The sequence below is a fragment of the Chanodichthys erythropterus genome, chromosome 14 (genome assembly GCF_024489055.1).
Source record: "Chanodichthys erythropterus isolate Z2021 chromosome 14, ASM2448905v1, whole genome shotgun sequence".
Classification (NCBI taxonomy): Eukaryota; Metazoa; Chordata; class Actinopteri; order Cypriniformes; family Xenocyprididae; genus Chanodichthys; species Chanodichthys erythropterus.
The window spans coordinates 18,951,600-18,979,297 of record NC_090234.1 but is presented as its reverse complement, the minus strand read 5'-3'; the positions used below and the strand labels follow the sequence as shown (position 1 = coordinate 18,979,297).

General features: G+C 37.5%; 1 protein-coding gene across 6 annotated transcripts in view; it reads left to right on the top strand.

Moving 5' to 3' along the window:
- Nucleotides 1-27,698, top strand: part of adarb1b (adenosine deaminase RNA specific B1b) — a 177,668-nt gene that overhangs the window by 78,833 nt on the left and 71,137 nt on the right. For 2 of the 6 annotated variants that reach the window (XM_067408639.1, XM_067408636.1), the window contains exon 3: nucleotides 11,548-11,580. The exons of 2 other annotated variants lie outside the window; for them this stretch is intronic. The gene's annotated coding sequence lies outside the window, so the exon portion shown is untranslated. Of the gene's footprint in view, nucleotides 1-11,547; nucleotides 11,581-14,801; nucleotides 14,900-27,698 lie in introns of all 6 variants that reach the window. 2 more of the 6 variants (XM_067408637.1, XM_067408638.1) reach the window with 2 other exon arrangements.

Genomic DNA, 27,698 nt, shown 5'->3' with positions numbered 1-27,698 from the left:
TTCACTCGTAGTGCGTCTGTTTGGGACTGAGCGAGCTTGAGAGTTGTTCATGCAACCAAATTTCATATCAGTTTACATTTTAAAGCATTTAAGTGAAACTATATCGAGAGTTATATCAAACATTTTTTCAATCTTTATCAATTAAAACGTACCATCAATAATTAGCGATACCGTTTTACCGCCCAAGCATAGCGTTCATTTGTAAATTGCACAAGCTTATTTTGTCCATTAGATTGAAGACTCTCCCTCGAAGAAATCAGGACAGAAGTAGTTGAAAGTGGACAAAAAAGACAGATTATAACACCAGGTGTAAATGAGAATGTGTCTCCCTCATCTACTTGTGATCCGATCAACCAAAATGCATCTTAATACCAGTTGGAAACAGGGCGGCAGTGTAGTTGTTCGAGATTGATAAAATGGCTAGGAGAAAACACTCTAGCATCATTTGTTTGCCACTTGATATGATAGTTTGTATCCAATGTGATTGATTTCATACATTTGAAGAGTCTCATACGTTTTGGGGTCACTGTATGTAGCAGTGCTTCAAACAGGAGCCCTCTGGTGCAAAGGAAGTTGTTCAAACGAATAATGCGCCTCAAAAGAACTTCACTGGAAAGGTAATCACTGCTTCCTGTTGGGGCATGAATGGCTTGGTGGCAAGGGAGGTTTGAAGAAGAGAAGGTGAAAGCGAAGCCTCTCATATGTCATAGAGCAGCAGGCCAGCCACGAGGTGGGTGTCCTCCTCAAGAGGATGGGTGTCCTATAGAGAACCATCATGCTCTGCTCTTCAGTACACCACTTCATTTTCTGAAAAAGGGCAGAAAGCAAGGACGAGCAAGGATAGTTCAGCCAAGCGCCGAGTTATTTGACAGAATGCAGTGCTCAGCAGGAAAGCCAAGGCAATCTGTTTCTCGGGGGCCTCTGTCAGCCCGATATAGCACAGTGCCAGATTTTCAAATCTCTATATTGCGGGGTGCACACTTTTTTTGTGTGTTTTTTATTTTATTTTATTATTATTATTATTTTCATGAGACTAATGCAATATTTATGATTTAATTTTCATTTAATGATTGTGTCTGTTGAAATCCTGCTAGTGGGAACTAATACATGTGCATTTATCTTGTGTAATGAAAAGTTAGCGAGTGTGCTGACCATATGATGGAGGCAGTACACTGATTTTAAAGTAGGCTGCTGTTTATTGTGCAAAGGCCAGTGTTTTTTCCTTCATGTTTCTTTTGCATTATTAAGTTGTCCCAGATGTGCAGTTTTTTTTTTTTTTTTCAAAAAAAATCTCCATGAAGACTTTATTGCCTGAATCTCTTGCTTTGAAGAACCCAGTGTTCTCGTATAAAGACAGAATGTTAGCACACAAGTGTCTGTTTTTGTCAAAGAAATTAGGTTTCTTCATGAAAACAACCACATTTAAAGGGATAGTTCACCCAAAAATGAATTGTCATTTACTCACTCTCAAGTTGTTCCAAAATTTGTATGAATTTCTGAACATATTCTTCATATTTTGAAGAATGTTGGTAACTAAACAGTTGATGGGCCCCATTGACTTCATAGTATTTTTTTTTTTTTTTTTTCCCATACTATGGAAGTAAATGGGGCCCAACAACTTTTTGGTTACCTATATTCTTCAAAATATCATCTTTTGTGTTCAGCAGAAGAAAGAAATTCATACAGGTTTGGAACAACTTGAGGGTGTGTAGATGACAGAATTTTTATTTTTGGGTGAACTTTAAGTTTAAGCATGAACTTTAAGTTTAAAGTTCACCCAACAATTAAAATTCAGTTATCATTTACCCACTCTCTTATTATTTCAAACCTGTATGATTTTTCTGGTTCAAAAAGAATGCAAAGCACCATATACATTTCATGTGTCATATTCCAAATCCGCTAAAATCATATGATAGTCATATGGACTGCTTGTATACCTTTTGTTTTTTATTATATAGGAAAGAGGTGTAAAGAGTACCTGAAAACCATACTTGAGTAAAAGTACTGATACCCTACATCGAAAAAGACTCAATTACATGTTTCAAGTAACCAATTCCAATATGACTTGAGTAAAAGTCTTAAAGTATCTGATTTTAACAGTACTTAAGTATTTTACTCATGCTGAATGTAGGCTCAGAGGTGCACTAGTCCTGAGAGGCATGCTGGTGAAAATAAGAAACAATTGATTTGTAAGATGAGAAATCAAGTTTTTCTAAAATCAAAATAAAACTGAACACCTCAATGTTGCAATAAATCAAGGTTGACAAAACAACCTTTAAAACGTCTACAAACTGTCAAGTCTCAGTTGAGCTGAAGTGCAGAGAAAGCCCATAAGTAAACCAGTATCCTTCAAAAGGGTCTTGTCAATATAGCGGGTAAATAAAACAATGTTAAGTAAAATTAAATAGTCATATGTGTTGGTTTGAGCCTCATCACCAGCTGCAGTCATTTCCTCATCTAATAAATAAAACATCTGCGATCAGCAACTACCTGCTAATGCACTCACATTCACGTAAAGTATCCTTGTTGATAAGTTTTGGGTGAGTAAAGGCAAAACGCACAAGATATAGTATCTTCAATGCCCTTAGATGGCGATATTGCTTCTTTATATCAGAAACAACCTGCTGCCAAGTTAGCTGCCATGAAAAATGTAATGTGCAATTGCATTACTCGTCACAAATGCAGTGAAGTAAAAAGTATATTTACTTGCTCAAAAATGTAGTCAAGTAGAGAGTAAAAGTCAATATCTTTGATACTCAGTACAACTACAAAGTAGCCAAAAAGATACTTTAATTATAGTAATGAATTACATTTACTCAAGTACTTTACACTTTTGAGAAAGAGTGGCCGTTCTTCAACATTTTCCTTTTTTGTAATGGCAGAATTTTCATTTTTGGGTAAACTATCTCTTTATTGTTGCATTTGCATGATTAAGTTGTGCCAGATGTGCAAAGTTTTCTGCAAAACGATTTTAAAGACAGAATTTCTTGCTTTGAGTATCCCAGTGTTCTCGTATAAAATCAGAATGTTAGCACACGTGTGTTTGTTTTTGTCGAAGGAATTGGGTTTCTTTCCCTGCAAAAACCACATTTAGTATTAAAGGGATATTTCACCCAAAAATCTTCACATTGTTGCAAACGTGTATGAAATGCAAAAGCACCAAATGACTTGATATTCAATGTCTTCTGAAGCCATGTGATCTCTGTGTGATGGATGGAAGATAAGTTTCGGTCTGTTTTCAGTTGCATGACTTCAGAAGGCTCTGAATATAGTGCACAAGTCATATGGACTGCTTTTATGGTGCTTGTTTTGTCATTTTGGAGCACAGTTGCTTTTCAAAAGTGGCCGTTTTCCAGTATTTTTCCTTTTGTGCTCCACAAAGTCATTCAGGTTTGGAACGACATTAGGATGAGTAAGTGATGACAGCATTTTCCTATTTGGATCAAGTTACCCCTAAAAAAAAGTATAATCATGGATTCTCAGAGTGTTCTGGTGTCCATGAAGGATTAGTGGAAATGTGTCTGGTTCCTCTGCTGGCTGTCTAAAAGCAGGTGCCCTTTCATTCCAGTGTCGGTGACTCGCTCGGTCCTGCTGAATCTCCGCAGACGTCCTCGCGTGTAATAAAGGATTAATAGTTTGAGTCATGGCCCCATCTGCCGCTCTGCAGCGCACAAGACTGTTTATCCCAGCACACCGTGACCTCATGCTCTTTCAGTACAAGTACACACATACTGAGATGTCAGAGTCTGCGGGGTATGTTCAAGTCACTCAATAGTGGACTTCACAGGGTATTTGGCCATCAAAAATGCGATTCCAAATCATAGGGAACAGTTATGGTTGGTCCGAAGAGCACTGCAAATGACACAGGGAGCTAGTGTACTTCAATATATCACATCACGGCAAGTGAAGAGGGAAATTAACCCACCAGCCATTGCACACCACCTCTGTAGTACACAAAATTTGAAATGTGTTATAGGGTTGGGCGATGTCCCCTAAATTGGCAGTTGACGATGTTTACAGTAAAACATCGTGATGGACGATGATATCGTGGGGGTGGGGGGGTGGGGGGGGGTGGGGGTACTTTAATTTTTCGTTATTATATAATTATTATTCATTATTTTACTTTATTACTTTATAATAGACGAGTACGATCACACCGGTGCATCACGTGATCAATTGCCAAATTCAAATGTGCGTGTGCGCTTTAGCTGGCGCTAAACCAGAGATGGACGTGCGCAACACTTTTCATATATCACAAATATGCAGTGTTTTCAACCACATAATGTTTATTTTAGGTTTCGGATGTTTAAATACATATAAGATGTTGTGAATCCAACAGAACCTGCGGCACGAACTAACATGGCGACGCCCATAACGTGTATAGCTCAACTAACGCAATCATAATAAAGTTGTTTAAACAGCAAAACACATCCACTTTCACATATTTGACAATCGGAATATCAGATATTTCATGTTATAGTTAACAAATTAGTGAATATTTTGAATAAAAAAGGAAAACTGAAATAAAAGCAGATCATCAGTCATACAGCGCTGCGGTGTGTGACATGACAAGCAATGACGCGTCACCATGGAAACCATAAAGCGATACGTTCTAAATAACGGTCGCCTTGAAAAACTCACGCTGGGGGGTCAGACAGAATATTTTAAACTTACGTGCGAAAGGGTTATTTTATTTCCCAACTAATGACTCATCCAGGCTTTCCAATAGGTTGCACGTGAGGGGAATAAGAGGGGAATAAAAGGGGCGGAGCGGGGCGGGGGCGTGGCATCACGATTGTGTCTCTCCATCGTGATGTCGGTCAGCCATCACGATGGACGATGATATCGTCCATCGGCACAACCCTAATGTGATCATTAAAATGCAACATAACGACAGTGGGTCATACAACAGTTAAGACAAAATAAATTAAGACAAAACCAAATAACATTTATTTTTTTAATTAAAACAATGCAATAATCACTTTTCATTAAATTGAATGTTTTTGAGGATGTTAAATTATATTAGTTTAAATATGTAATTGTGGTTATTATTATATTATATTATATTATATTATATTATATTATATTATATTATATTATATTATATTATATTATATTATATTATATTATATTATATTATATTATATTATATTATATTATATTATATTATATTATATTATATTATATAGTTAAAGACATAATAAAATAACCAAATTACATTTTCATATTAAACATTGCAACAGTCATTTATCACTAAATTGGGAAGTTTTATAATAATAATAACATTTATGTTTATTATATTTATAATATAACAGTTGAGATTAATTAAACAAATCACATAATTTATTGTCATATTAAGCATTACAGTAACGTATCATTAAATTAAGGGATTTTGATGATGCTGTATTATGGTAATTTAGATATTATGTTATGATATGTTGCATTTATATTATTATATAACAGTAGAGAAATGAAATTAACTAAATCAGATATATTGTCATATTAAAACGTTCCCTCGCTCATTCACATTTTTATTTCATGTATTGTCACTCCTAATTCTTCTTATCTCAAATTTGGCTGTGCAGTAATGACATTTTGTCACAGAAAAAACTAAAACTTTTGCATATAGGGAATCCTGTGTTGGGACCTTGTGAATTGTCTAATAAGCACTTCAGGATTCATGTCTCTCTCCAGGGAAGGATTCAGTATCTTCCTAGAGCCTGCGGTGCATGTGCTGGTCATGCTACACCTCATGTAGGTCAGTCGTAAGCTATGAGAGCTGAGGAGATGACTGCTGTTAGATCTATGAGCTATGATCTGTGATTATATATGAGATCTGTCCTAGAACAGTTGGTGGATTAAGCTCCAAGCAATTGGTTGCTGTTCATAGGGCCTGAAACATGACATTTCATGGATGTAATTCAGCATCATAGTGCAGGACAACATTGAACTTAACAATGTCCCACATTTGTCAAATGACCTTGCTTGGTTAAATTCATGCATAAGCTGTCCTCAAATTATTTTTTTTATTACATCTGTAGTTATTTAGATTTAACTGTGACACTTTGTAGAAAAGTGTGCTGTCAATTGAGTCCACACCATAAGTGTAACAATAGAGAGCTGATTTTTTTTTTTCCCAGCTGATGAGCGATTAAAATCATTGAATCATCATCCCATCAATCACCAATCAGAATCCATCCTGCTTTAAAGAGCATGAGCATTTAAAGTGACATATGCAAGAATAAACATAAAGATATTGTCTGCTGGTATGAATGCTAATATAGTTATTATTCTAATATAGTTAGTTACCATTGTAATAAAGTTATCATACATAAGTTAAAAGGGGAGGTGTAATTTAAGTCTCAGGTGTCAGAATGTGTCATGCACATTTTTTTGTGCATGCAAAAACATGCTGTTTTCATGCATGTGTCTTTAAATGCAAATGAGCTGCTGCTCCCTGCCCCCTTTCCAGGAAATCACATCCTTCAACAGCTCCTGCCTGTGTCGGATACTCTGCCAAATACTAACAAAACATCTGCTTGGTTTTGATTATCATCAATATTGAGATCATGCACACGGACATTGCAGCTCTTCTTAATCACAAAAGTTTATTATCTGCATGTTTTAAATCTATATCAGTTAAAATATAAAGTTTAATAATTTGTTTTCTGAGTGCACACACATCTAAAGCACACACACAGAAAGCTGGCTGTCAGACGGCACATCTTTTAAATATTAAACTAACTTCTTTTTCATATTTTATTGTGCTTAAACTGTCAAATACACACAGTTATTTCTAAAATACACAAAGTTCACATAAACACAGTCGGTTATGTCTGTGAACGTAAACAGCAGGGATACGACTTGTCCTATGAGACTGTTGAGGTTTTATGAGGATTAAAAAAGGAGCGGGTGGATTTTTATAAAAATGTGTACACAATTATGTTCAAACACCATGTAAAAGTGAATTTTGCATTATAGGTTCCCTTTTAATATGAAGGACTTTGCAACCTGCCAATAATAAATTAAGTGTCATTAAATAAGTTAATCAGTTAGGATTGTTTTTTAATCAATTTCAGCACACGTGTTAAATAATCATGTGAACATCTGCCTTAACAGTTCTCTGAAGCTCTAGTGTGCACTGCAGCCTGTCATGTCTCCTCTGCACTCGCCTGTAGAAATGAAGCAGGCATGATGTAATCGGTCTTGAAGCGTCTCTCTATAAATTAAGATTACATTCACTGCCAACACAGTGATTGTGTGTTAAAGTACGTGACAACAAGCACTGCTCCTCTGTCGCTCTCCCTGTTTCATCCCAATCGACAAGAGTGTCAGAGTTCATACACTGAGCTGAAATCTCACTTGTCACAGTGCAGTGGTATAACATGCAGTATGAATTGAGAAAGTCTGGACTCTGCAGTACATTATCTGTATTTTCCATTCAATTAAAATCAGGGACATGATTTATTGGTAAAAGGGAAGGAATTTCATAGTATACACCCAAGCCTTCAATGTATTAATAGGAAAAGGCCAATACTCACGTCTATTTAAATGTGTATTTGAAATGCGTTTTACACAATTCTTTTAATAATAAATTAATTGATTTTGAATTTTAGTTGATTAATAGGCAGTTGAACTTTGTAGAGCAAAGTTGAAAAGACTTTCGTCATGGTAGATAAATTAACCATTGGGTGATGGTGTTATAAATGTTTATTATTATTATTATTATTATTATTATTATTAAATGCTCTTTATATATATAGTCAAACCAAAAAGTATTGAGACACTAGATATAAATAGTTATATATTTTTACTAGTGGGTGCAGGACACTATAGTTAATTTATGTAAGTGAGGATAGCAAAATAAAGTAAACTGTGACACATTCTATCCAAAAATTCTTCATACAGTGGACTACCAGTAAAACTAATAAAAATTTGGAACCAAAAAATGAGACACTTTGACCTTACCATGTTTTGCTCAAGCGTTATCTGACATAATTAAGATGAATTTTCGGACACAGCTTAACTCTGAGATATTGTCACATTTTTTTTAAACTATAGTGAATCTGTATTAATGAATGAAATGGAATAAATTTCTGAATAAATTTTGGTGTGTATACATTTTTAAATTTTTCATAGATTTTTAAATTTAATACATGTATAGTATTATATATAATTTTGCTATATTATCATCATTCCTTATCTGAGGAATGGATCAAAATGTCAGTCATTAGGTGTGTTTACATGGAGCATTGTAATCAGTTTAAAAGGCCAATCCGAATGAAAATACTCCATATAAACACCTCAGTCGGAATAAAAATGCCCAAACCAAATATAATTGTAATCAGTTTGGGAGGGTTGGGATAAACCTTTCTATAAACTGAACAAAATAAAAATTCTGAAACACGTTAAACACGTTAAACCGATTACTTTGCACCTACGTCATCATGTCAAGAGGTCTGGGGTCGTCAGAATGCAAAATGGTGGCGGCAAAATCAAACTGGAGTAAAAGTGAAACGACACATTTATTAAATACACTTAAGGAATTCAGTGTGTCATTACTACGGACCATCATCCACACGCTTCTGCGTTTCGGAGGAAGGAGGAGTAGTATTGAGATGCTCCTTAGAGATGCACTGCCACCAAAAAGGACAGCTTCCTGTGCCCATCTTTTCCTCATACCTTCCAGCAGTAATATGCTACAAATTCGGCTACGATTGGAATAATTTTAATTGGTAAACTGTAAACTTGACTATTGTTCATTGAAAATCATTCCTCCTCCTGTAGTTCTCATTTGCACTCGTTTGCACACACAAAAAAAGCTGACATGCTGTGTCACGTTATTGACACCATAAATCATTGGTTCCTAAGTGTGAGATTCAAGAGTTACATATCAGAAATTACAATTAGCAGTCAACTTGGGATTATAAATGAACATAGACTGAATGAAATGAAGCTCAGATGTCTACCTTGTATTATCCTTTTTGGTTTCATGCAAGAATTAATATTTTGGGCTCAATAAATGATGACTATTATTATTGAGTCTTGAGCAAAGTTGCTAGGTTACTTTTCTCCACAAGGATAGAGATGCATATGACATCCTATGAGGTGCATGAAAATGGTATAGTATTTGCCAGCAGGATAAAATAAAGGTTTACCAAACTTGGTGTTTATCCCAGTAATTTAGGGCAGAGAAAGCTTTGCAAGACCTGAGCTGCCTTCCTCTGCACTTCGTCTGTGCTCAGCTCCATGACGGTTTATCCCTTATCAACCTCATTCTCCAACAACTCCGTTAACTGGACTGACCCTCTCGTTTTCACATTCCCTTTTCATATCCGCTACTCAATGCAATAACTGTCAAATGGCAAACAATAACCCCATGTAAGTTCTATCGTTTTCCAGGCTTGAGACAAACACAGTCCTTATAATTGGCCCTTTTAATGTAGACCACAAAAAAGAGTTGGAACGGAAGAACAAGCATGTCAAATCATTTTAATAGAAGATTATTTTCCTCAAGCCCATTTCCAAATGGTCTAACTGTCGAGCGATAGCAAATTGCTCGTATTATTCTCGTGATTATCTCCAACAGTGTTTTCCTTTGTTCTACCGTCTTTTAATCTTGCTCGTTTCAGACGGGTAAAAATCCGATCAGACTTGTGCAAGACGAGCTTGGAGAGTGCCAACACAACACTGGTGACCGAGAGAAAACGCAAGCGTGATTATGGATTGTATTTCGGCATTAGTTGCCAGAGCGGCTGTTGTAGTTTTGAAAACATGATTTATTGCAGGGATGGGTTTGAGCGCAAATAGTAATTAATGATAAGGATGGAGGTGAAAAAGAGGGCAGGAAGAAGCTGCTTCGAAGGCCATGTAGGTAATATCCAGATCGATGCTCTGTGGTTATTTTTGGTATGGGAATGCTAAAATGTACTAGGGATGTGCAAAACTACTTAATTTTAAAAGTTGCTAGGTGTTCCATCCTCCATGTCAATATGAACTTGTGAAACAAAATGTTAAACAAAATAATAAATAAATTACTATTTTATTTTATTTAATAAAAACTTATTTTATTTTACAGAACAACTTTGACATTACTTTTTTTTTTGGTTTGTTTGTTTTGTTTTTTGCAGGGAGCCCTTAAAGCTACTGCTTTTTTTGCAACAGGTTTGTAAACGTTTCTCATTACAAATTTAGTGAAGTGGTTTGCACTTGTTTTGTTTGTAATTGCATGTTATAAGCGATAATCTTAGATGCAGAGATTTTCATTAAGCAGTGTTCACTGCGAATCCAGATGCTCTAAAAACTCTAAAAAACACTGTTTATCAAGAGTCGCACACGTGTGTAACGGTACCGTGCTTCACTCTGAAATGTAGGGGTGTCCTCGACTAAAGGTTTTTCTAGTCAACTAGTAGTTGTTCACTTAAGCCATTAGAAAACTAATTATGAATTTATATAATAAGCCATGAATCATAATAATGAGCCTTTAATTGCCTATATATAATAATGAACGCTCAAGTGCACGCATAAAGCTTGCCACAGCGTGTGTCGTAAAGAAACCGCAAGGAGACTGTCTTAACGTTTTAATTTATTGCTAATGTTTTCTGTGTTTTCGGCTGCAGAGATCAAGTCAACGATGCTGACTCATCATCTCTGCAGAAGTAGATGTGCCTATATGCATGTTTCATATAGATTACATAATTTGAGAATATTTATTTTCCATTTGAATTGGTTTACTTAAAAGTAGACATTTCGCTTTCAACAGATACAAGTAAGTATTTGCTGAGTTTCGGTTCATATTTGTTATGTGCTCAAGTTCACCGAGACCAAGATGGCAGAAAGCGCATGCAGATTTTTTGCTTTATTTTACAAAAGCACAACGTTTTGCTGTTATTGTTAGTTATTGTGAGTTTGCATTACTCTTGTCTGTATGACCATATTGACGGAGTATTTTAAGTTGAATGCAAGTGATCGCACCGGCGCCTGTATGTCATGCAGTAAGCACGCTCCCCTCACAAGTATGGATAAGCGCCAAATAATAATAGTGCACATTTATCTAGGACTAGGCTAACATTCCAGCGAGCGGACTTGTAAAGTTGCTACTACTACTTGCATGTTTCAAGTAATAAGCAATATTTGAGGTCGATGATGGGCGAATGTTTGGATTTCCTGCCGTTAACAGTCTGCCATTAACAATTCTGTGTGACTTCGCTACTCCCTGTGGAATTTTTTTTCTGTGGCTAACCGACTAATAAAATCTTGGTCGAACAAGCCTCTTCTAGTCAGCTAACGGTTAGTCGACTATTAGGGGCAGCCCTACTGAAGTGTACAACGTATATGTTCATTTAATTACATTGCAGCCATATTGTGAGTTTGGTTTTATTTTGGTTTGTTGTTTATCCCTCACTTTCTTTCTTCTATGGAAAACCAAAGAAGATATTTTGAAGACCTTTGGGGTCTAAACAACATTTGAACACATTGTCTTTCATTGTATGGATAAAAAAAAAACCTTGTGACAGTTTTCAAAATATCCTCTTTTGTGTTCTACAGAAGAAAGTCATACGGGCTTGAAATGACACAAGGGTGAGTAAATTATGAAATAAATGTATTTTTTTGGTAAACAATCCCTTTAACGAGGGCCTTTATAAGTAGTCTAATTTAAGTGGAAACACAATTTATTTTTAAGAAACATGCAGATTTTTTTGTTCATTACAAGTGGAGCTTGTTTTTGATTTAGCAAACTTTAGCATACTAATTAAAGCATGCTAATTGAAGTGCTGCTTCTAAAGATATTACAACAAACTTGGAACTAATTTAAAGCTTGTGTGCTTCACTAATCAGCTAGTTGGTTGAGTTAACGATTGACATGCCAAACATGTTGCAAACCCTCAAACTGCCCAGAGTGCTGAAATTTGTCCTTGTACCAACCTGTTGGGCTTTATCTATTAATATGCTGTTCATGGCTCCACGCTAGTTTTCATTCAGGTCCCCGTTGACAGAGTGAAAACACCCTGCAGATGCCCTGTCCTCCAGTGTCCTTTTCCTTCCATTCAACCTCCCTAATGCAACCTAGACATAAGAGCATCTATCCTGACCTCGTAATATGATTGGAATTGTAATATACTCGAGATCAAATTAAGTCAGAGCCTGTCTTAGTAGGCCAAGGCAAGCATCTGCCATGCACCAGGTGACTTAAGGACTATTCGGGCGAGATTAGTGGTCCAAATGAAATGAAGAGTAAGTCTGCGATTTCATGTAGTGATTCGTATGAGATTGAGTTAATGTAGCAGATGGGATTCCAGCAGTACTTGATTTTATCTTAAAACTGTTATTTTACACAGAAAGTTGTCTTTGAAACACAAATGTACCTTTAGTCTGTCTTTAGCTTATATAATGCATGAGATATTATATGAAGTAAATATAATATGAAATTGGATATATTTTATTTTAATTAGATATACACTACTGTTCAAAAGTGTAGGGTTGGTAAGATTTTTGTAATGTTTTGAAAACAGTAAAAAAAAAATATTATTTCAATTTAAAAGATTTTTATTTGAATATATTTTAAAATGTAATTAATTATTGCGATGCAATCAGCATCAGCATTTTCAACTCCAGTCTTCAGTGTCACATGATGCTTCAGAAATCATTATAATATGCTGATTTGGGATGGAATTCCAGCAGTAATTTATTTTAAAACTCTTATTTTACCCAGAAAGTTGTCTTTAAAACACAACATTACCTGTGGATTTCATCTTAAATCCATTCATAAAAGAGTAAAACATTCTTTTAGCCTGTTTGTGGTTTGGGACGTGCTTGAAATTTTTTTGTTTTTAATAAACGTCAACTCCTACACGCATAGCTAATAACGGAACAGCAACAGCTCATTAAAACGCTGTGCCATTTACACTTCAGTTTTTTCCTCCCTCTACATGCTGTACCATATGCTAATATTTTAGTCAATTCTCATTCTGGAACAGCTAACCATAAACACTCTAAGTGTGAAATGGAGTCGTAATAGCCAAACGGTGATTGCAGGTGTAATGAGAGAACAGAACTTTTAGAAAGGACCTGAGGGAAACTGCCACTTTGACAGAAAGAACTTGTGAACTGAGCAAGAATGGGGAGAGGAAGCGCGTTGCTTGCACTTGTCCGTGTTTGTGTGGTGTGGTGTGTTTGGATCCTGTATGAAATAAGAGGCAGTCTGGGAGGCCATTCCTCAGCACTTGCTGAGTGAGCCTGCCTCAGCATCCAAACTTGATGATTTCTTCATTCTGCTCTCCGGCCGTGAGAGGATCCTGGAGCTTCTATTGGGCGTTGTTTCTCTCATCTCTTTGTTCTTCCTGTTTTGGTGCACCGCTGCAGCTTGTTTCACTGAGCTCAGGACTGTTTACTGTAGTAAAATCAGTTCAGATGCACAGCTTGATGTATTTTATGTGTTTGGAACATGGGTATTGCCCTTGCTTTTCCCCTTCCTGTTCCTTTTCCTTTCACCTATCCTTTTACCTTTTCCTCTCATTTCCTTACCATTTTATTTTTCCTTTAATTTCCTTTTACCTTTTCTTTTGCCTCTTCCTTTTGCCATTCATTTCATTTTATCTTTCCTATTGCATTCCCTCCTTAATTTCCTTACCCTTTTCCTTTTGCCTTATCTTTCCGTGCAATTTTTTTTTCATTTTCCTCTTGACATTTCTTTACATATTTAATATTACTCCTTTTTAATTTCCTCTTTTCTTTCCTCTTTCTTTCCCTCTTCCTTCTTTCATTTCTTTACCCTTTTTCTTCCCTTTCCTTTTTTTTTCTATTTTCACATCTTTTCATTTTTTTCTTCTGTTCTATCATTTATTTTTTCTTTCTACCTTTGTTCTCTTCTTTTGTCATTTATTTTTCATGTTCTCTTTTACCTTTTTTCCTTCATTGTTTTTCCCTTTCCTTCCCTTTTTTTTTACCTCCACCTATCTTATCACATTTCATTGTGCCTTTTCCTTTTCTCTTTCCCTTTCCTTTTGCTCTGCCATTTCCTTTCCTCTTTCATTTCCTTATCCTTTAGGATAACCTTTCTTTTTTATTTCCTCTTTAATTTTATTTCTATCTTTAATTTCATAAACCCCCCCCCCCCATTTCCTTTCCTTTCCTTTCCTTTCCTTTCCTTTCCTTTCCTTTCCTTTCCTTTCCTTTCCTTTCCTTTCCTTTCCTTTCCTTTCCTTTCCTTTCCTTTCCTTTCCTTTCCTTTCCCATGTCCTTTCCTCACTTTGCCTTGCCTTTCCCATGTCCTTTCCTCACTTTGCCTTGCCTTTCCCTTTCCCATGTGTTACATCTTTCATTTTCTTCTCCCTTATTTTCCTTTTTCTGTTCTAATCACAACTGAGGCAATTGTGGCCTAATGGTTTCAGTGGTTTTGCGTCTCAATACCGGCAGGAAATGTAGGTGGGGGGAGTGAATGACCAGCGTTCTCTTCTTCTCTCATAACCCACAACTGAGTAGCCCTTGAGCAAGGCACCTAACCCCCAATCGCACCCCGGGCACAGCAGCAAAAATGTTTTCAGAGTGCATGTGTTTAATACTCACTGCGGTGTGTGTGCACTTGGAAGGAAATTCTGAGTATGGGGCACCATACTTGGCTACACGTCACTTTTTCATTTTCTGCTCTCTCATTTAAAACTTTTCTTTTTTTAAATTTTTACAGTAAAAATTTAATAGTGTAAATAGTGTAAAAATTTTAGTGTCAAAATTTTTACACTTTTCATGCTCCTTTCCTTTTCCTCTGCCTTCCCCTCTTCTCTCTTTTTCTCCTTGTCCTGCAGACATGCTTGACAGACTGATGGGTCAGTATTCTCACAGCTGCTTGTGTATGCGTTTCGCTCCTGCCGGAGTAAATTGCATTGCAGTTGTCGAGAGCCAGGTGAGGAGAGAGCAGTGCTGGAGGCTTTGGCCTCTGAGCTTCCCATTAAAAGGATCAGACAGCTCTGCACTACACCACACTTCTCAAAGTACTGCGGGTCATGCAGGCCAAAGGCACCAGTAACCAGTACACAAGAAGAACATGACCTCAGCTCCTATTCATGTCAAACAATGGCCTTAACAAGCTCTTCTTCTTCTTCTCTCTCTCTCTCTCTCTCTCTCTCTCTCTCTCTCTCTCTCTCTGTCTCTCTCTCTCTCTCTGTCTCTGTCTCTGTCTCTGTCTCTGTCTCTGTCTCTGTCTCTCTCTCTCTCTCTTTCTCTTTCTCATTGTTTGTGTTCTTACCATTCTGTTTTGAGCAGTCTCGGAGCAGTCCGATCTTCTGTGATAATCAGAGGCACATTCAATATTGTATTACATCAGTATTAGGGCTTTCTACCTGTGTTTTTGTAGCTTCAAAGAGCTGTGATCCCTCAAACATGTGTATTTCAAAAGTTCACATCATCCAGCTCTTATTAACAATTGATATACTCGTATCAGTATCTCAGAGGTCTGGCTTTGCTGAAATGAACCCCTCAGAGGTTGCGCTATATCTACAGGTTTCTGCTCACTCTGTTTGACTTTTCATACAATTTAGACATTTTACAGTTTGCTAATCACTGAAAGGTTAATCAGTCTGTTGCATTAACAAATGAACTCTCATGTTTGGGTGAATGCCAATATTGTTGTTGAATAATGACTTTAGTCTGTATATGCTTGTAGCTTGACAACCCCAGTTTAATTTAATTTCATTATATGAAAAAAATAAAACTGGATATTCTTCAATAACTTACTTGTTCAGTACAATATGAATTTGAAAAGACATACGGGTAAGTCAATACTGACAACCAAATATGATGTTTCATAAAACACCTTGATTTACAAAATCAGTCACCCGGAATCAAATCTTCTTGTTCCACATAACTCCCATGTGTTTAAGGCATGTATACTAACCCCCAGGTCTCAGCTCTGACCCAGCATTTGTTTTCAACCAATGTTCTTCTGTAACATTTAAGAATGTTCCTCACGTATGCCAGAGTTTAAACAATGCAAAAAGCCATTTCCATGCCATAAAGTTTTCCTCTCAGGCCTGCGGTTCTTGAGTGACTTGCCGATAGATTGTCATTCATTCTGGGCTGCTCGGGGATGTGGGAGCTTTTTGCAAGTTCAGCGAAGTGGGAATTTCACAGCAGTGCTTGAGAGAGAGAGAGAAAAAAAAAAAAACACACACAGGAGATGAATGATGCCCTGAGCTCCCTGAGGGAAAATATCCTATGTATTAATGAGTGTGAGTGTCTGTCTCTCAGGCAGGAGGTACTAATGACCTGTCTCAGCTGATCGTCAGGACCGAAGTCTTGCATTTATCTTCATTGGAATTCAACACATAACAAAGATCTTTTCTTCGTAACCCTGTGGAAAAAATCAATTTCAACGCAGTCTTTGTTTTATAATCAAGTTTGCTCTGTCCTTTTAGAGGGCAAATTTAATTTAATGAAATGTCAGGGTGGTCGTAGCTGAAATCCCCATGTTGCTGTAATATGACAAGATTCTGTGGTATTTGGATAAATACTACCTTCCAGTGTATTAGAATCCTGAACTTTCATAGGCATTTTAATATCTTATAATTCAGATCATAAACAGGCTTGAGTTGAAATGGCTCCAAGGGAAGGAGGAGACAGTTGTGATATGCAAACCTGTTTCTGGGAAAAGCAGAATGGCAGCTTTGTTCTCAAATTCCTCCTCCAAGAAACAACTGCCATTTCTGCTGTGCGTCTGTGGTGAGGAATATGTCTGTGTGTGATTTATTGTGTGGTATTTGAAATCGTAGCCCACATATCGGCCCTGTTGCATGGAGTCGGGAAGATGGTTCAGCGCTATCTGATCGGAGTGGTGGTGTCAGATATTGTTGTGTTAGGGGTGTGAGTGGATGAAAGGTTTTTGAGTTTTGTTTTTTATATGAGGAAAAGGCTTCAGCCTTTGGTTTGTGGCAAAGACAGAATATATCACTCTAAAAAATGCTGGGTTGTTTCAACTCAAATTTGGGTCAGATATGAACAAACCCAACCATTGTTTTTTTTAATTTAAAAATGTAACTGTTGACACAATTTTGGCCCAAATTTGGGTTAAAACAACCCAGCATTTTTTGTGTGTATGTGTGTTCTTTGATTAGGGGTCAATATGTCAGGCGTCCGAGTTATACCTGAATAATGAGATTCTTAATGTAATTTGGAACATTATGCTTGTCTTTTTTTCCAATAAATGGGAAATCAAAGCCTTTAAGCTTCAAAAAAGGATGCATCATGAAAGTAATACATATGACTCATTCATTATATTCAAAGTCATCTAAAGTGATATAAGTTTGTGTGAGTTATTGGAAACTGAAAGTTTCAGATTGAAAGTCGTTATTCACTGAAAATCTGTAGTGGGTTGAAAATCATTTTGTGAACAAGATCAATTAATAAGTTGAAATGATTTGAGGCAAAATAATTGATTTATTCACAAAACAGACTTCACTGAATTTAATGAATGCTTCAAGAAGAGCTGGAGCGGAAGTCAAGATTTTGCTTGAGTAACGACTTAAATGGTCTTTCTTCATGAGTCACAGACCTTGTTTTTCATACTTTTGTGGTGCTTTTACTTGTGATGCATAAACACTTCTGTATCTTTTCTTGTAATTGCATGAAAACAGTCTTCAGAATTTAACTAATAGGGTAACTAATAGGGGTTTGTAATGACGGAAGGGTGAGTAAATGGCAAGGATTTATCATGTTTGGTTAAACTATTCCTTTAAAATCCAATATTACTTCCTCTAGTTTTGAAACCTGACTTTCCTCGTCAGTTGTAATCTGAGCACATTACACTTAGCGTACACTTGTCTGTTAACACAAGCAGAGTAACCTCTCGTAATAGTCTCTCATTATTTTCTCTTACTGAGGTGAAACCAGAACGTGTTTCCATTTCACAGGAGCTCCGTTTGTCATTGAGGGCCATTGAGAATCTACCCACAATGCCTTGTGGCCCATCAGTGGGTGCCGCTGGGGCTCCAAATTACCTCGTCACAGCTGCTGCTGTTCTGCATGGTTGACCCCACGGAAAGGCTCTGACTGAATTGATTAGAGCCTCGAGCTGAAGTGATGATGTGTTTAAAGAGAGATGATAGAAAATGTCATCATAATGGATTATGCTGCCAATCCATTGGTGATGCCTTGAATGTAAAATATGAACACTGAATATTGATTTTCGGGAGTAGCAAAGCATGTCGTTTGTTTCTGTGAATTTGAGGTACATGACTAAATCACTTTGTGAAGTCAGGTATAAATACTGTAGGCCTAGATGGACTTATTCCATATTTTATGGATCTTTAGTAAATCCCGAGAATGTAAAATTCCTCTTCCTGTCATTCCAATTCAATTTCCTGTGGGTGTGGCTAGTTCAATTTAAAATCCAACTGATTAATTAAATGCAAGCCAATTCTTAAAGGGGACCTATTATGCTAAATTTACATTTATAAGTTGTTTGAAGACAGATGTGTATCCACAATGTGTAAACGACTTGCCTAAAATCCACCCACTCCTTTTCTTTTTTTTTTTTTTTCTTTTTTTTATAATCCCCATAAGTTGGAAAAGTGTTATATATTTGCGCAAATCATTTTACGCCGGACAGCTTCACAAACGAGGGTCAATTCAACACTAGATTTGCACAAAAGATTAACATGATGGCACATGCTAGTCTGAGATGAATCAACTCCACAGCAACTACATAAATGTATCCACTAACCATTCAGAAACATCCAGATGCATTCTAAAAGTTGTAACTTCATCCTGAGTCTCTCCATCAGTGTCCGACTCCAGTTTGAACAATGTAAGGCTGAACACTGCTACAGACAATCCTCATTTTGGCTGCGTGAGATTCTCCAGCTTTGTTGTTGTTGAGTATCCGAAGTGCAAGCTGTTAAAGCAGCAGCTCATTTGCATTTAAAGGGACACACACAAAACGTGTTTTGGCGTGTTTTGCTCACATCCAAATAGGGGTGAATTTGTCAAGCTATACTAAATGATCTGTGGGGTATTTTGAGCTGAAACTTCAGACATATTCTGGAGACACCAGAGACTTATTACATCTTGTTAAAAGGGGCATAATAGTTCCCCTTTAAATTCTAAATTCTTCTACCTATCATTCCAATTCAAATTCCTGTGGGTGTTCTACATTTTAAAATTAAAATGATGAATTAAAAGTGTACAAATTCATAAATCCTGACTGCTTCAAGCCCTGAATCTATCCTTGATAATGTTAATATGGCATGAATGAATCCTGGTACCCTGAGTTCTCTTCTCTGGTTGTACTCTTATGCAGTTTTGTTATGTAACTTCATCCCGTTGGCTCAGTGCAGCAGATTTTTCAAAGCATTTGTGAGTTGGTACTGGAGAACTAGAATTAAAAGAAAGGGCTCCTTGCCTTCTGACGTCTCAATGAGTTTGTAAATATTTCAGAGAGGCTCGGAGAGCAAAAGAGGCATGTAATGAAAGAGTTGTGTAAAACATGAATATGGGAGTTTATATATTTAATGGCAGCTCAAGGGTGTAGAACAGCGACATGCTATTGCTCTGCAGTGCCGACTATGTCTCAAACCCTCGCACTCTGAAGAAAAATAAACAACCCTGAAGAAAATAAATGTTAGCACAGTGCAAACACAACCAGGCTTTCTGGTTTCTTATTTGTGTGCTGTTGTATGATCACCTGCTCCCTCAGAAGATCATCTGAAGGTTGTGTTTGATTGGGACGATGGTCGCTATATGCTAATGATTGATCTGATTTAGCCCGGGTCTTTTGAAGCAATTTACCACCTCCAGCTTCTTTTTATTTTTCTTCCTCTGGGCTTTTTGTGTCACTGAATTGCAGGTGGGGTTAATGAGGTTTTCTCTGAACATAATTCCTGTGTAATGATATACAGCAGATTGGATGAACCCTTTGTGGATATCAGTCTTTCTGTCAGGCGAACGGTTGCCGGGGTTTGGCTTATGTGTGCCTGGCTTACTGTGTCTGGGGGTGTTGTAGATGGCCAGATGTTGTGTAGTGTTGGGATAGAGCGCAGGCTAATATTGATGTTGGATGGAGGAAAGCAAATCAGATGGGACGGAGAACAAGGTCTCATACCATAGACGCAGATATGCCCCTTCCCCCATGATGCTATTCAGGAATTACAAGCAGCCTTTACTTCCATGTTCAGTGGAAATGGCTGTGTTTGCTTTAGAGCATGCCCACTGATTGGAGTGATGAATGCTGGGCAGACCGGCAGCCAGCTTTGAACAGTGATGACTGCAGTCTGTACAGACTGCAGTCATCACTGTTCAATGTTTTCCTTCCTGTTTCTCTTTGCCTCATGCAACAACTTTGTATAAACTAGTTTGCTTTATTTTAGTCTATAGATTTAAGGTCAAGCTTTAGTAGTATTCAAACCTTTTTTCCTGTTTTGATCAGTTAGATGCTGGTTGAGGGAAAAAAAATCTGAGCAGTGTCCACCAACCCTAATACCGGAGTACCATCAATACCGTATGTCTCCCTAATCAAACACACATGAATCAACTCATCTGTTGAATCTGATCTGAAATGAGTCTGTCAGATAAGGGAGACATCCAAAATGTATATTGTTGGTGGTACTCCAAGACTCCTGTGTTGGGAATTATTAGGGCCCAAGAAGATTTAGTGGAATGTTTTTTTTTTTTTTTCTGTATTTGCAGATCATTTCATTTTTAAGTTTTAGTTTAAAGTTAGCTACTAGAGATGCCATATTATGAAAGTCATTAAAATCCAACACTTTTGAATAAAGGTAGTTTGAAATGAATCTCAGACTTTGTAGTGTATAGTTAACATTGAAATGTATGTGTTTATTCACACTCAAATATCAAAAAATCAGTCAACACTTGCATGCACATGACTAAATAAAATGTGGTAACACAAACCTCAAATGTCAACTAGCATAAAACCCACACTGGTTCTTACATGTGACCAAACATCATGACATTTGAGGTTCCTGTAACTATATTTGAATGTTGTGCATTGATTTAAGGTTTTGATTTGAGTGTGAATAAAGGCTCAATCTTTTCATCACAAAGTATCATGTTGCTTCAGACAACTTTTATGTTCTTTTTTTGGAGCTTGAAGGTTTTTGGAACCCTCATAATAGGGACCAAAACTGCTGGAACATTATTTAACATGTCATGTTCTGCAAAAGAAAGAGAGTCGTACAGGTTAGAAACAGCAAAAGGTTGAGTAAATGATGACAGTGTTTAATTTTTGGCTGGTTCAAACCCACCATTTCCCCCTCGAGCAAAGTGTGAGATCCCTCTTGCTTACTCTCTCAATCTCTCTTTTAGACACTCCTGGCCTACTTAAACACAACTGCTGTAACACAAGCTGGAGCTCCTCATGAGTTCCTGCGTGGGAAAAAACTCAGGGGCATTGTTCTGCTGCTCTGACAAGACTGGTGAACAGTGTTGAGAAAGATCTTATCTTCAGAGATGTAACTGGTCTGGATTGTCACAGGTCGGTGTGCTGGACCTTACTAATCACTGGGTTTCGGTTTCTGCCAAAAAGCAAAACTCCTAGCTCAATAGAAACAGGTTTAGTCTCATTGACGAATTTACAGAGCGGGCTTTGTTGGAGCAGAGTGTTTGTGTGTGGGGGGGGTTACAATACTTCCCTCATTTGTCCTGGCCTGGAAGACTTCTTTGTTGGGTACAAGCTGCACTGCGTCACCCGTCGTTTTGTTACAGCATAAGGCCACCCTCTGAGGCTTAGGAAAAGTTTAGCTATAGCTACACCACAGTGCTCTGCTCAAGGCAAATTTGACAGTTAACCCTCTCATTTTTAAGGGTCTTCTGCTGATTTTTCTCACTCCCTAAAGGCCTAATCAGTGCCCAGGTGGCAAAGTTGGGTACCCGCCCTTGGCCTCAGAACTGCAGATGTCACCCGGTGGGTTCCATGAGCCCCAGCTGTGCTGGCCAGCTGGTTTCTGCACACTATCCTTGCCTCTCCCTGGAGAGATGACCCAAATAGCAAGCCCCAGAGAATACTGAAACGCACCGCAAACAAACAACCCCAATCTGTCAAGTGCAAGTAAAGAGTGGAGGCGCAAGAATGGATCTGGATTTTTAGGTTTCAAGAAGTAGATTAAACATGGCCTTACCCATCATTCCACACTGTGACCGGTTCCTCTGCTTCGCTCTGGGGGTCCTATAGGGGTTGACAGTGTTGTTTCAGGCAGTGCGGTCAACGTTGAGATTGTCTCCATTTCTTAGAAGTTGGAACCGTTGAATGTTGTTTTCCAAAGGAAAAACAGCAGAGCATTATGCTCATGCCCAGTCCTGCTACATACAGTCAGACCTGGACTATTGCGGCACCTTGCCAAGAACTCACACAGTAACCAGCAATGGTACTCAATCCAAAGAAGTCTGTTTTTCTGTTTTTTCTGCTTTGTTTTAACTGGTCCAGAACATCTTATCCTACTTTGGAGCCAGCGAGTCTGCAACCGTGCTGTTGTTGTGTTAGACCACTTGCACTTAGACAGTGTTAATGACTCTTGCTAATGGGCCAAAGCTTCCGATCCCTTGTGGTGTAACTGGAGAATAAGAGAAGGTCATACGTCTGTAAATGGTATCGGTTTTCTCCTCCCCTTATTAGCGCACAGCGAGCAATACCCTGCAAGTTTACTACGTCCCTCGATACCTGTACTTTCAACACAGGAGCCAATATTGTTGATATTACAGAGGAGCTAGTTTACAAGGTACACTTTGACCAAATGTTTACACATCTCTGATGTTTGCGCCTTGCCTGTATATGCAGCGTTGACTTAAGGGAAATAGTAAAACCAGACTACAGAGGATATTAGCCAGGCATCTTTAAATAAATTTAATATCCTACTGACTTGGCTGTCGGAAGTTCACACTCGGGGCAGCAGCAGTAATTTTCCCCTCATGTCTTTTTCACTGTCTAATGGCTTTATATTTCCTGCCCGCTCTGCCAGCGTAGCTGCTGGGAGCAGGAGCGGGGGGAAACAGCCTTGCAGTGCACTGCAGCAGAGATGGGCACACAAGCTTGTGCTCTCTCTCTGCGTCATCTTCATGAGAACCTACAGACTTAATTCCCTGTGGGAAAATAGCCTGTCTGCATCTCCCGCCCTCTCATTCTCTATCACTCTCTCTCTGGTCATTCTTCATCCGAGCAGGTTCTGTCGCCCTGAGGAAGGCCTCTGAGTCTGGTGATGACTGACAGCAAGAATGCCTCTGTTCTTCTCTGCGTACCATGTGCACTCTACTGTAGCATCTTCTAGGCAGCCGCCTCCTCCATTTAATCTCTGGTACATACAGTAGGAGTTCCCTTCTGTAGGTTTCAGTAAGTCTGAGTTCTCCTGCCCCCCTTAGGAAGAAGGTGGTAGTGCCTCTGTTGAGGTCAACTTAATGGCTCAATGAAGTGCCTTGAAACACGCAGCATTTGTGTTGATATAATTTCCACTGAAACAGGTAACTCGTTATTGGCCAGCTCCTGCGTCAGCATCACACGCAAACACTTGTAAAGCGTCAGCCAGTACTGAGTCAGCGTTCGGACATAATAACGGAAGGAGACTGACAGGAAAGAGAAGAAATTGTTGAATGAAGTCGTTATTTTTGTTTTGTTTGGCGCACAAAAAGTATTCTCGTCACTTCATAACGTAACAAGCTTGAACCACTGTACTCACATGGACTATTTTAACAATGTCTTTACTACCTTCAGGGCATTGATGGTGGTAATAATGTTGAAGTCTATCAGAGGCCAGAAAGCTCACAGATTTCATCAATAATATCGTAATTTGTGTTCTGAAGATGAATGAAGGTCTTACAGGTTTGGGACGACATGAGGGTGAATGACAGAATTAATGACAGAAATTTCATTTTTGGGTGAACTAACCCTTTAAGATGGCTTGTATTGTTTTATTGCTATACCTAATTACAGTTTATTTAATCTCTAACTGTACAGGACCTCAGCAGTAGAGAGAATCACTGTAATTAGGTTTAAAAATAGACACCTTTTATTATTTAAGAGGTATCGTTAAACATTAAATTAACGCCAGTACTAACAATGTATCAAACTGTGGGTTGAAAACCGTACGGTTCTTGTTTTACGGGAACCGTTTCAACCCTGACTGATTTCTCACCTAAGCTGTCTGTTGTTGGCAGGGGTTTCTCATTCCTTTATCTTTAGTTTTTTTTTTTTTTTTTTTTTCTCAGAGAACTCTGTTCTGTCTGGAGGTGTGATTTATGTATTCTTTTATTGAATTCCTGTGCTTTGTTTAAACGGAATATGGCAGTGGTGGTTTAGTGCTTTGCTCCGTTTCATTGGCAGCATTAAAACCGGTCTCATCTGGTCTGCTTTGATCTTGAGACAGTCGAACTCTGTTGAAGACATGGCAAACGTGTGTGATTTTATGAAACCACTTAGAAAGTGTGATGCTCGAAAATGAGAAGGCTTGTAATTGGCTGAGATGTTTTACCTGCTCTGCTAGTTGCTAAAATTGCATGTGCCAAAAATTTAGAGCTTTGCTAAATGGGAAGTTTATTTTTTTGTGTAAACTATTCCTGTAAACCTTCACAAGAAGAAGAGTGAGCGCACAGGACAGTTAAAGCTCATTATCACCTCTTTTCTTAGACCGCTGAAAAAATGCGAGGGTTGACAGAGGAGTAATTTTATCGTTGTAATGAAGAGTGTTTCTGCAATTAGCCTTTTGTCCTCTACAGCTGAAGTTCAGGCCCTCGGATCTAAACATGCGTGACTCCCTCATCCCATTTAGCCTGACTGAGGAGCCTGTCGTCTAAATGTCTGTGCTGGTTAAAGATCCCCACTGAACATTTTAGCTGTGGTCACACAATGCTCTCGAATGCAGATTGTGGTGCGTTGCATGGCTGCTATCTGGCTTATTTGCTCTGCGGTAGAAACTTTTCATTTAATTTGATGCTGTGCCCCCCTAATTGTAAGGGGCCCTCTGGCATTTCCAGCCCTAAAGCTGTTGTTCAGCCATCAAAATGTATTTACTATAATGGAAATAAATCTGACCCTGAAGAAACTGGCTGAAGAGATGCTTGGACAGTTTGGAGAGCACATTACACCATTGTTTTAGGCATTGTTACCAGGCTGGAATATTTCTTAGTCTTTAGGTAATCACCCTGGCTTAGTGTATGTAAGCGGTTTCTGGGTTTATTTGAACAGTATGATGAGTTTGATTTGATAATTCTCTGTAATATGTAGTAGAAGCTTGTTGAGAGAGAACCATTTGGGGGATGCAAGAACCAGCAAGAAAAGGGCAACAGCGCCCCCCTGTGACCCAGACACTGTTCTCATAGTTTTGTTTGTCTGGTAACTTGGTTGTTGCATCAAATTTTATATAAAATGATTTGTTTTTGGCTTAACACTGTTTTTGGATTATACATTTATTAATTCAAAATTTTTATTTTTTTTATTAAAAAAATAGCAGATGCTTCTATCTTAAAGTAGCTTTACTAGTGCCTGTTGAGCTATAAGAATTAAAATTGATCTAACAACTTTGAATATTGGATTTAGGCTAAAGGATTTGTGTCTTTTAAGATGTACTATAAATGCTAAAAAGTAATTCAGGGGACCTGTTACCACAACTTAAATAAATGGATACTTGCAAGTTAAAAAATCTAATTTATTGTTTTAATTAAACCTTTTTAAGATGCAATCATTATTTTGTAGAGTTCTGTTGACATAATGGTGATCATTACGTCAACTTAATGTCAACTTAATTATAAGTTAAACTTAAATTTCTGCATTATTTGGCTTTTTTTTATTGGGTCGTAGTAACTTAATTAAATTATCTTGATAAGTTTAGAAATTTGGCAGTGGATTTCTAGTTCCCAGCATGCTTTGTATAGGACTGGATATGGAGAATAATTGTTGAGATTAAGTGTTAGTTGATTTGTTTTTAGGGAAGGGAAAGACCTTTAGTATTTTAATGCTGTTATGTTTGAGCACAAGTTTTCTTGGTCACCATTGTGCTGAAGAGTAGATACATGAAGGTAGACACTACATTGACTCTATAAGCAATGCACTAATGCCAGTGACAAGTAATGTATTGTTCATTAAATACACATGATAATAACTAAATTAATAAATAATAATAAAAATAATAATAATAATAATAAATTAAATGTTATGTTATCATGTGCTTTGATGATAACTGCTGATTTTAACTGAAATAGGTAAGATTGATTAATTCCAAGGCTACAAAGCTGGTAGTTGGAGGGACTTAATTTTTTTTGAGTAATCAACTTAAAAATGTGTTTATGCTACAAATTAAGGTCCTCTAACTCAGTGAAGGTTGTTGGTTGTTGTCAACTCAAAACTGTCAACCCAGTTGTCAACTCAAAACTGATGCAAACTGTTATTATTTTTGTTGTTGTTTTTGAGCCAATGCATTATTTTTTTAATGTAGTTGTACAATTAATTGAAAACATGCTTGAACAATCTAATGTGAGGAAATCTATATACTGTATTAGTGACTGTTTCTTCCTTATTCCTTGATAACTGAGTTTGTAAGACCTAAAATGACAGTGCTTTTAAAATATACCAGACATTTTACTTGGAAAGAAAGTCCAGACTTCAGCTGACCTTAAAAAAGTTCACACTTTTGAAGTGTACTTTCCTGCTGGTTTCCCAGTGGCCCGACCCGCTGTCTTTGATGTTTGACGTTAGATTCAGAAAGATGCTGAGTGCTTCTCTTCAGTCTGTGCTGAACTCAGCTGGCCATAAGTGACAGATGTGATTTATGCTTCATGACTCGCTTTCTAAATTTGAGCTGTCCTAAAAAAAAAAAAAAAGTGTGTCTGCAAGAAATGGAGTGAGGGGTGCCCTCAGACTTTTACTCCTGTGTATCAGTGTTGACTGGAGAGAACAACCCACATGTCATTCCAAACCAAGATCACTTTCTTCGGTGGAATACAAATAGAAATATTTTTAAGTGATGAAAGTAAAAGTAAATGCTGACCAGAGATTATAAAAATGTCAATATATTTCAAATCTTGTGAAGCCATATGAAAGCTTTGTATGATGAACAGACTAAAATTTGTTGATTCACTAGTGCTGCAGTGTGCATAATATACAGTAGCAGATGAGAAGTATACTTTTATGGTACTCCTATGCATTATTGTGTCTTTTTCTTTAGATTTTTGGGGACCTTAGTCCTCATTCACTTTCAGTGTGGGGGCAGTTTGTGGCCAAATGGTTAGAGTCGGACTTGTAATCCGAAGGTCGTGGGTTTGAGTCTCAGTACCGGCAGGTGGGAGGAGTGAATGACCAACGATCCCATTACCCACAATTGGATGGGTGAAATGCAGAGCACAGGTTCCGAGAATGGGACACCATAGTTGTCATGTCAAAAAAGTGATTTTCTCAGGATACACATGTCAGTGATATTGGTCAGATTATACATTTATAATAATAATAATAATAATAATAATAATAATAATGTTTATTTTATAAAGCGCATTTCTGCAGACTCAAGAATGTTTTACAATCATTTTAATTTAGCAGATATTAATTTAGCAGATGCTTTTAATTCAAAGTGTCTTTGCTTTTCTAGCACCACTTGAGCCACAAGAATTATTTTGTAATTATTTATTATTTTGAGAGTTAGAATGATTTAGGCAAAAATTGAGTATATCGAAAACATGTTTGAACAATCAAATGTGATGCAATCCATGTATTAGTGACC